The 10,313-nt window shown below is 34.4% G+C and overlaps 1 non-coding gene across 1 annotated transcript; it reads right to left on the bottom strand.

The window, feature by feature from the left end:
• Positions 1 to 2,999: 2,999 nt before the first annotated feature.
• On the bottom strand, positions 3,000 to 3,178 carry LOC128266081 (5.8S ribosomal RNA). The gene has a single exon (XR_008269017.1). It is a non-coding gene; the product is annotated as a 5.8S ribosomal RNA (ribosomal RNA).
• Positions 3,179 to 10,313: the final 7,135 nt, after the last annotated feature.

Genomic DNA, 10,313 nt, shown 5'->3' on the forward strand with positions numbered 1-10,313 from the left:
GTCTTGCTCGCTATTACTAGGGCTCGCTATTAAGAGAGTCATAGTTACTCCCGCCGTTGACCCGCGCTTACTTGAATTTCTTCACTTTGACATTCAGAGCACTGGGCAGAAATCACATTGTGTCAACACCCGCTAGGGCCATCACAATGCTTTGTTTTAATTAGACAGTCGGATTCCCCAAGTCCGTGCCAGTTCTGAATTGATTGTTAATTGATAATCGTTATAATTAATAAGAACTAATTGATTTGACCCAATTAGTATTCTTAAAAATTTTAGCAAGAAAGTTCCACAATTGGCTACGTAACTAAACTATCCGGGGAACAAGTAACTTCCATAAATGAAAGAAACTCTATTTACCCAGAACGAGCACATAAACCATGTTATTGTTTCCCAATCAAGCCCGACTATCTCAATCTTCAGAGGCAATCCTTATCCCGAAGTTACGGATCTAATTTGCCGACTTCCCTTACCTACATTATTCTATCGACTAGAGACTCTTCACCTTGGAGACCAGCTGCGGATATTGGTACGGCCTGTTGAGAAGTTTGCGTGTCCCCACCATAAATTTTCAAGGTCCGAAAAGAAAATATCGACACAACAGTATATGTCATGCTCTTCTAGCCCATCTACCATATCTCTCTGCGAAAGACAGAAAAGAAAACTCTTCCGATATCTCTCGACGGCTTCTTTATGGTCGTTCCTGTTGCCAGGATGAGCACGAGGCCCATATTTAATAACAAACGGCTACTCAACAGGTTACGGAATTGGAACCGTATTCCCTTTCGTTCAAAATTATTAAATTATTCAAGTATATTATTTTTGCCTTTTATTATTATTTGTGTTTCTTAATAGTTCGCTTTTTGTTTTACTTAAAAATTTTCGGCTTTCGCCTTGAACTTAGGACCGACTAACTAACTAACCGTTCACACGAAACCCTTATCCACTTCAGTCCTCCAAGGTCTCATTCGATTATTTGCTACTACCACCAAGATCTGTACCAATGGCAGCTCCATGCAGGCTTACGCCAAACACTTCTACGCATACCATTGTACCTTCCTACTCACTAAAGTTTCAAAATTTATATTACAAGTAATATAAATCATCTACTTTAGCGGTAATGTATAGGTATACAACTTAAGCGCCATCCATTTTAAGGGCTAGTTGCTTCGGCAGGTGAGTTGTTACACACTCCTTAGCGGATTTCGACTTCCATGATCACCGTCCTGCTGTTTTAAGCAACCAACGCCTTTCATGGTATCTGCATGAGTTGTTAATTTGGGCACCGTAACATTACGTTTGGTTCATCCCACAGCGCCAGTTCTGCTTACCAAAAGTGGCCCACTGGGCACATTATATCATAACCTTAAACTTCATATCAAGAAAGTTAAGGTTCTTACCCATTTAAAGTTTGAGAATAGGTTAAGATCGTTTCGACCCTAAGGCCTCTAATCAATCGCTTTACCAGATAAGATTATTTTATATAACATTAAAATGCACCAGCTATCCTGAGGGAAACTTCGGAAGGAACCAGCTACTAGATGGTTCGATTGGTCTTTCGCCCCTATACTCAATTCTGACAATCGATTTGCACGTCAGAACTGTTTCGGTCTTCCATCAGGGTATAGTTCACCATCTTTCGGGTCACAGCATATATGCTCAAGGTACGTTCCAGTTAGAGGCATAAATAATATAAATATCATTATACATAACTATATAGAACGCCCCGGGATTGTGTTAATTAGCTATAAATAGTTAAAAAACTAATCCCATTATTAGTCAAGTTAATTACGCTATTAGGTTTATATCCCAATAACTTGCACATATGTTAGATTCCTTGGTCCGTGTTTCAAGACGGGTCCCGAAGGTATCCTGAATCTTTCGCATTGTTAATCGAACAAGTGCTTATAATAAACACAAAAATCAATGATAATTATGCCATTATATAATTCCGAAAAATTAACGCACTATATTCATATAAATCTATCAACACTTTATCAAATTAATGACATTTAATCTGTGTTAAAACGCAAGCATTTTAATTGGAATAAACTATATGCCGTATTGTATGATAAATTTTGTATGTTAATAGATTACAATGTCCCTATATGGAAAAAATGCACACTATTATCATAATATTGTTTAAATATTACAATTTTAATGATGAATTTTCCATAATGGATATTCAGGTTCATCGGGCTTAAGCTCTAATCAGTTTCACGTACTGTTTAACTCTCTATTCAGAGTTCTTTTCAACTTTCCATCACGGTACTTGTTTACTATCGGTCTCATGGTTATATTTAGTTTTAGATGGAGTTTACCACCCACTTAGTGCTGCACTATCAAGCAACACGACTCTTTGGAAACATCATCTAGTAATCATTAACGTTATACGGGCCTGGCACCCTCTATGGGTAAATGGCCTCATTTAAGAAGGACTTAAATCGTTAATTTCTCATACTAGAATATTGACGCTCCATACACTGCATCTCACATTTGCCATATAGACAAAGTGACTTAGTGCTGAACTGATTTCTTTTCGCTCGCCGCTACTAAGAAAATCCTTGTTAGTTTCTTTTCCTCCCCTAATTAATATGCTTAAATTCAGGGGTAGTCCCATATGAGTTGAGGTTGTATATAACTTTTAATTAATTAATTCTTTATATATAATGAGAAAACATTTTATAAATTCGATAATTATATAACGAACCAACGAAGAGCAATAACATTTCCAATAGCTTTCGATTTTCTAATCATTAATAAGAGACAATTCTAGATGAAAAATATTTCAAAATTTTTTATGCTAGACATTTCGCAGTATCATTTGATTGAAAACGAAAATATTTTTCTTCGTTTATCACATTTCAAATAATCCAGTTGTGAGTTAATGTTTTTCATATATTTTTTAATATTATGAATAATAAATAATTATCCAATAATATACCATGTGCTTATAAATTTTATTTAAAAATTTTATAAACAACTTAATTAGCATATTCTTACAACCCTCAACCATATGTAGTCCAAGCAGCACTATAAAATTAATTAAAGTACATAACAGCATGGACTGCGATATGCGTTCAAAATGTCGATGTTCATGTGTCCTGCAGTTCACACGATGACGCACAGTTTGCTGCGTTCTTCATCGACCCATGAGCCGAGTGATCCACCGCTTAGAGTTATATAATATTTGTTTTTTTAATTTCGTCAAGTGTGTTTTTATTGAAAAAAATTAAAAATACACCATTTTACTGGCATATATCAATTCCTTCAATAAATGTATTTTTATACCTTAAATAAATGTTGCGAAATGTCCTAGTTTCATATAAACAATATAATACCAATTTTTTATTTGGACGTTTTATTTCTATTTAAGTTTGATATATATTGCATTTTTATATAAAACATTAACCTGATTAATAACCGGGTACAACATTATATATTTTAGGTTGTTGCATTAACCAATTTATGCACATAACTGAGATGAACAATACATATGCGCAACGCGTGTATATTATGGTCCATATACACACAAAGTAATTATATTATATTCTATTATATATTTTATATTTAACATATCGTATATATATCTCTATCTATCTGTATCTCTAATCGATTGGCTAGATCGATTTTTATTTTATGGACATCAGAGCCTCACCATGACTCGTAATTGATATCTCATAATAATTACTCGGCATTGGACACCATTTGCTCGAGCTATTTAAATCCATAGGACTATACTTTTTGTCTTTCATTAAAACGCTTTAAATTAGATAAGATATTTTGATATATTTTTTGATATATTTATATATATATAGTGACATGCCCATATTCCTATGAGACTCTGCACATATTTAAGCAACACATACACAGTCCCATAACACCCCGAATATACCCATTACTTTACGTATCTACGATATACCCTATACTACCCTAGAATTATTCACCCTTGTAACAAGATCCCAAAATCGAAGGCCAACGGAAAATCCCCAATATGTTATCACCCAAAACTGTAGACTAAACAACTCACTCCAATTGTCACGTTCACACGTTCAAAGATAATCAAAGTTCGGCTCGCAGACACATTAACTCCTATTTCAATCAAAAGACATTTCAAAGTCGTAAAATCTAAGAGCGCACTTGTATCCAAGAGTCAAGACACTTGAATCCAAGAGTAATTAAAGTTTCACTCAAAAGAAACTGAAAGTTCCTCAGAACAATTTCACAACTCACTCAAATCCCGAAAAGCTCGAGACCGAGGCTTGATCATCAACAGAATCAGATCAGCAAGTTAAGTTCAGTTTGAGACCTCAAAGTAATAGGTCGGTGTTCTTCACTAATAAGTTTAAACTCTGTAAACCATCAGTTGAATAAAATAAAATTATATTTTTTATTTAATCGGAGTTGCAAACATTTAATTGGCGCAGTCGGTAGGATCTAAAAATAAAGTCCTTTTAAATACGGTACTGATCAACAAAAAGATATACTACACAACTAGTTATCTTGATCAGCGAATTGAATAAAGTGCACTTAAAAAAAAAAGATCCGCAAAAGAATCTACGTGACGTAAAACCTACGAGTGGTCATAAGACATCCAAAAAATCCAATTCGGTCAGAATAAAAACATTCTGAAAATAAAATTACGTGACATAAAACCTACGAGTAGTCATAAAACACCCAAAAATCCAATTCGGTCAGATATAAACATTTTAGAAAGCCCAAAACACAAACTCAATAAAAGATGGCAGTCCAACAATTAATAGAGATCCATCTGAACCAGTTATTGGGTCAGATCAAGGAGCTACAGTACTTCGATGGAACACCAGGAAAACTCTCAGGATTCATCAACGAAGTCGAATATTTGTTACAACTGTACCCAACCCAAGAACCAAGACAGGCACATGTCATTTTCGGAGCAATAAGAAGAGTAATAGTCGACACAGCAGCAGAAACCGTCGCACAATCTGGAGCCAATAACTGGCTAACAACGAAGACAGCTTTAATCACCGCCTTCAAAGATCATAGGCCTTACGAAACAATCATCAGAAGCTGGCGGAAACACAATTCAAAGGGAGTCTTAGTAAGTTTATAAGCGAATTAGAAAAACAGTATAGGAATGTGTTCGATAAATTAGAATTAGAATCTGATCCATCAGATAAATCAATTATACAAGAATGTTGGATAGAACAGTTCATATTACCATTGATCGAAAACTTCCCGATCGCATGTATATGTCACTAGCAAGAAAAGATATAACCAGTATTCCAAAATTAAAACAAGCATCTATGGAGTTAGGATTTTATGATGCAAATCCAGAAGAAGAATATACACAAAATAGAAACAACAATAAAAATCATAGGAATAAAGGAAAATATCAGAGTAAGATATTACGATAATCAAAGAAATTTAAGTTCGTACTACAATTCAAATTCAAATTCTAATTCTAATGCAACAACTTCCCAGAATAACCAAAATCAATATCAACAACGTCCCATTCCCCCACATTTGCAAGGCAATTACCAAACATTTAGAAACAGTTTGAATCAAGCCAGATTACAAAATCCGAATAACCATCAAAATTCAAATGATCAGGCTAATACAAATAGATTTAGTGGTGCCCCAGCAAAAAGACAGAGGGAAAGTCAAAGTGGCCAAAATAGGATGGATGTAAATTTTCATCAAACTGCCTCGGAGACGGAAGACACAATCCATATGTAAAAATTGCCTTTCAGAATAAATTTTATAAGGGAATGATAGACACAGGATCATCAATCAACATAATGAATAAAAATTTTGCTAAATTAAAAGAGACAAAAGAAAATTTAAAAGTGTATACTATTAGAGGTCCGGTAAAAATACATAAAAGTATCATAGTAAACCAAGCGTAACATGTCCATCAGAAACAAAAATTTTATTTACATAAATTCTCTGATAATTATGATATCCTGTTAGGTCGAAATTACCTAGAAGCTGCTAAAGCAAAAATTTATTATGAAAACAAAACAATTAAACTAGGCCCAAAAACATATAATTTCCGATACAACGATGAGGACATGGAAGAAGATAAGACCGCACAGGAGTGCCTTAATCTACCTTCTACAGAAGATCAATCGGTAAACTTCGCGATCCATAATGATTACGCGAAAACAATGAATTTAGGCTAGAAAGTTTAAAGAAAGTTCTATTTGAATATGGTGACATTCAGTACAGAGAAGGTGAAAATTTGACTTTCACAAGTACTATTAAACATACAATCCAAACTCAGCATGAAGATCCAGTTTATCGTAAGCCATATAAATACCCCCAGAGCGTTGATGAGGAAGTAAATAGGCAAATCAAAGAAATGATAGAGCAGGGAATAATTCGTAAGTCGAAATCTCCTAACTGTTCACCTATTTGGGTCGTTCCAAAAAAGACAGACGCGTCTGGCAAGAAAAAATTTAGGTTGGTTGTAGATTATAGGAATTTAAACGAAATCACTATCAATGATAAATTTCCAATTCCTAGAATGGACGAGATTCTTGACAAATTAGGAAAATGCCAGTATTTCACAACCATAGATTTAGCTAAAGGATTTCATCAAATCCAAATGGACAGCAAGTCAATCGCAAAAACCGCATTTTCTACAAAACATGGTCATTACGAGTACACTCGAATGCCATTCGGCCTTAAAAATGCCCCCGAAACTTTCAAAGATGTATGAACAACCTTTTGGAAGATTTAATCTACAAAGATTGTTTAGTTACGAGTACACTCGAATGCCATTCGGCCTTAAGAATGCCCCCGAAACTTTTCAAAGATGTATGAACAACCTTTTGGAAGATTTAATCTACAAAGATTGTTTAGACGATATAATAATTTTTTCCACTTCATTGGAAGAACACATCTTATTTCTAAAGAAAGTTTTTGGAAAACTTAGGGATGAAAACTTAAAATTGCAATTGGATAAATGTGAATTTATGAAAAGAGAAACAGAATTCCTAGGTCATGTTGTAACCACTAATGGTATCAACCCAATCCAAATAAAACCAATGCTATCACAAATTTCCCACTACCAAAGACTCCAAAACAAATAAAATCATTTTTAGGATTATGTGGATTCTATCGTAAGTTCATTCCAAACTTCGCTAACATAGTTAAACCCATGACCATTAAATTGAAAAAAGGAGCAACAATAGACACGGAAAACAAAGATTACATAGCAGCATTTGAAAGGTTTAAAGTACTTATTACATCAGATCCGATTTTAATCTACCCTGATTTTAGTAAAACTTTTTCCTTAACTACTGACGCTAGTAATATTGCCATCGGTGCAGTCCTGTCTCAAAATCATAAACCCGTTTGTTATGCTAGTAGGACATTGAATGAGCATGAAATAAACTATGCCACTATAGAGAAAGAACTTCTAGCTATAGTTTGGGCGACAAAATATTTCAGATCATACCTATTTGGGAGATCTTTTGAAATACTTAGTGATCATAAACCCCTTGTCTGGCTTAATAATATTAAAGAACCAAATATGAAACTTCAAAGATGGAAAATTAAATTAAACGAATTCGATTATAAGATTAAGTATCTTCCCGGAAAAGAAAATTATGTAGCAGATGCATTATCGCGAACCAAAATAGAAGAACTAATGCTTGGCGAAGTTGCCAATAGTGTAGATGCAACCATACATAGCGCTTCTGAAGATAATCTTAATTATATATCCATCACCGAACGACCATTCAATTATTTCTCTAGACAAATATAATTAGAGAAAGGAGATAACGATGAAACTGAGGTAAAGCATTATTTTCACAAATTAAAAATCAAATAACTTACAAAGAAATGACAGATGACTTTGCTAAAAACATCATTAAAGAATATGTATGCACTAAGAAAAGCGCAATTTATTTCCATAATGATGATGATTTCTTAACATTCCAAAGGGCATACGTACAAATAATAAGTCCCAACAATTTGACGAAACTGGTAAAATGCACGCTTATATTAAAAGATATTTTGACTTATGCCGAATTCAAAAATATGATATTAAAAATGCATAAAGAACTTCTACACCCAGGAATCGAAAAAACTATTAACTGGTTTAAAGAAGAACATTACTATCCAGATAGCCAAAAGTTAATACAAAATATAATTAATGAATGTGAAATCTGCAACATTGCAAAAACAGAACACAGAAATACAAAACTATCATTTGAAATAACTCCAGAAATACTTAACGCAAGAGAACGATATGTCATTGATTTCTATATGGTCGGTAACCAACAATTTTTATCTTGTATCGACATTTATTCGAAATTCGCTACTTTAATTGAAGTGAAAAGTAGAGATTGGCTAGAAGCAAAAAGAGCCATAATGAAGGTATTTAACGACATGGGAAAACCACAAGAAATCAAAGCAGACAAAGATTCAGCATTTATGTGTATAGCCTTGCAAAACTGGTTAAAATCTGAAGGAGTAGATATATCAGTAACAACTAGCAAAAATGGTGTATCTGATGTAGAAAGATTTCATAAGACAGTAAATGAAAAATTGAGAATTATTAGTAACGAAAACAATATAGAGGACCGGTGTACAAAATTCGAAGTAATCTTATACGTGTATAATCATAAAACTAAACACAACACGACTAATAGAACTCCCGCAGATATTTCCTATACGCAGGAACTCCAGATATTAACACTCAACAAAATAAAATCAATAAAATAGACAGGCTAAATGAAATAGACACGATTTTGAAATTAATACGAAATATAGACAAGCACCCTTAGTTAAAACTAAGATTACCAATCCTTTCAAGAAAACAGGTTTAATAAGACAGGTTGACAACAAACACTTTGAAGATACAAATAGAGGCAGGAAAATCACACATTATAAGTCAAAATTCAAAAAACAAAAGAAGATTAACAAGAGTAAATATGATAATTCCAGACAAGCCGAGGAAGACGAAACATAACCAAGTCATCCCTATATTATCCCTGATATTAATCTCGCTTATAAGTACAACCAAGGCACAAAGTATCGAAATAAGTCCAATAAACGCAAAAAAACGGATATCTGATATTTAAAACTGGATCAATGGAAATCCCAACGAAATTTGAATACCACCATTTAAGTATAAATTTAACAAGACCGAAATAGCATTCGACAACCTACTGGACGAAGCCAAAGAATTCCAACACATTGTCCAAATCCAATATTTAGTTGAAAAGTTAAAAAGAGAAATGAATGGGTTAAGAATAGTCAGAAGAAGTAAACGCGGGCTTTTAAACGTGGTATGTTCAGGTTGTTAATAACGGACTTGACCTAATTAACAAATTTGAAGAATCTAAAAATAAACAAGAACAAGCTGCAGTTTTGTTTCGCAAAAGTTGACCGAACTTGATTATTTAGAGGAAGTAAAAGTCGTAACAAGGTTTCCGTAGGTGAACCTGCGGAAGGATCATTATTGTATAATATCTTTACCGTTAACACAAAATTTTGTATTATTTAACAATACTTTTACTTCCTCTAAATAATCAAGTTCGGTCAACTTTTGCGAAACAACCGTAACACGCAAGGCGTCACAGTGATCACGTCCGGAGACCTCACTAAATAATTCAATCGGTAGTAGCGACGGGCGGTGTGTACAAAGGGCAGGGACGTAATCAATGCGAGTTAATGACTCACACTTACTGGGAATTCCAAGTTCATGTGAACAGTTTCAGTTCACAATCCCAAGCATGAAAGTGGTTCAGCGGTTTACCCGGACCTCTCGGTCTAGGAAATACACGTTGATACTTTCATTGTAGCGCGCGTGCAGCCCAGGACATCTAAGGGCATCACAGACCTGTTATTGCTCAATCTCATTATTGCTAGACGCAATTTGTCCATTTAAGAAGCTAGTGTCCTTATAATGGGACAAACCAACAGGTACGGCTCCACTTATATAAACACATTCAAACACAATAAACATTTTACTGCCACCATGAATGAAGGCTATATAAGCTTCAACACCATAATCCTGAAGATATCTATTTAATATATTTGAGTCTCGTTCGTTATCGGAATTAACCAGACAAATCACTCCACGAACTAAGAACGGCCATGCACCACCACCCATAGATTCGAGAAAGAGCTATCAATCTGTCTTACACACTTATGTTCGGACCTGGTAAGTTTTCCCGTGTTGAGTCAAATTAAGCCGCAGGCTCCACTCCTGGTGGTGCCCTTCCGTCAATTCCTTTAAGTTTCAGCTTTGCAACCATACTTCCCCCGGAGCCCAAAGCTTTGGTTTCCCGGGAAGCGACTGAGAGAGCCATAAAAGTAGC

The sequence above is a fragment of the Drosophila gunungcola genome, unplaced genomic scaffold (genome assembly GCF_025200985.1).
Source record: "Drosophila gunungcola strain Sukarami unplaced genomic scaffold, Dgunungcola_SK_2 000292F, whole genome shotgun sequence".
Taxonomy (NCBI): Eukaryota; Metazoa; Arthropoda; class Insecta; order Diptera; family Drosophilidae; genus Drosophila; species Drosophila gunungcola.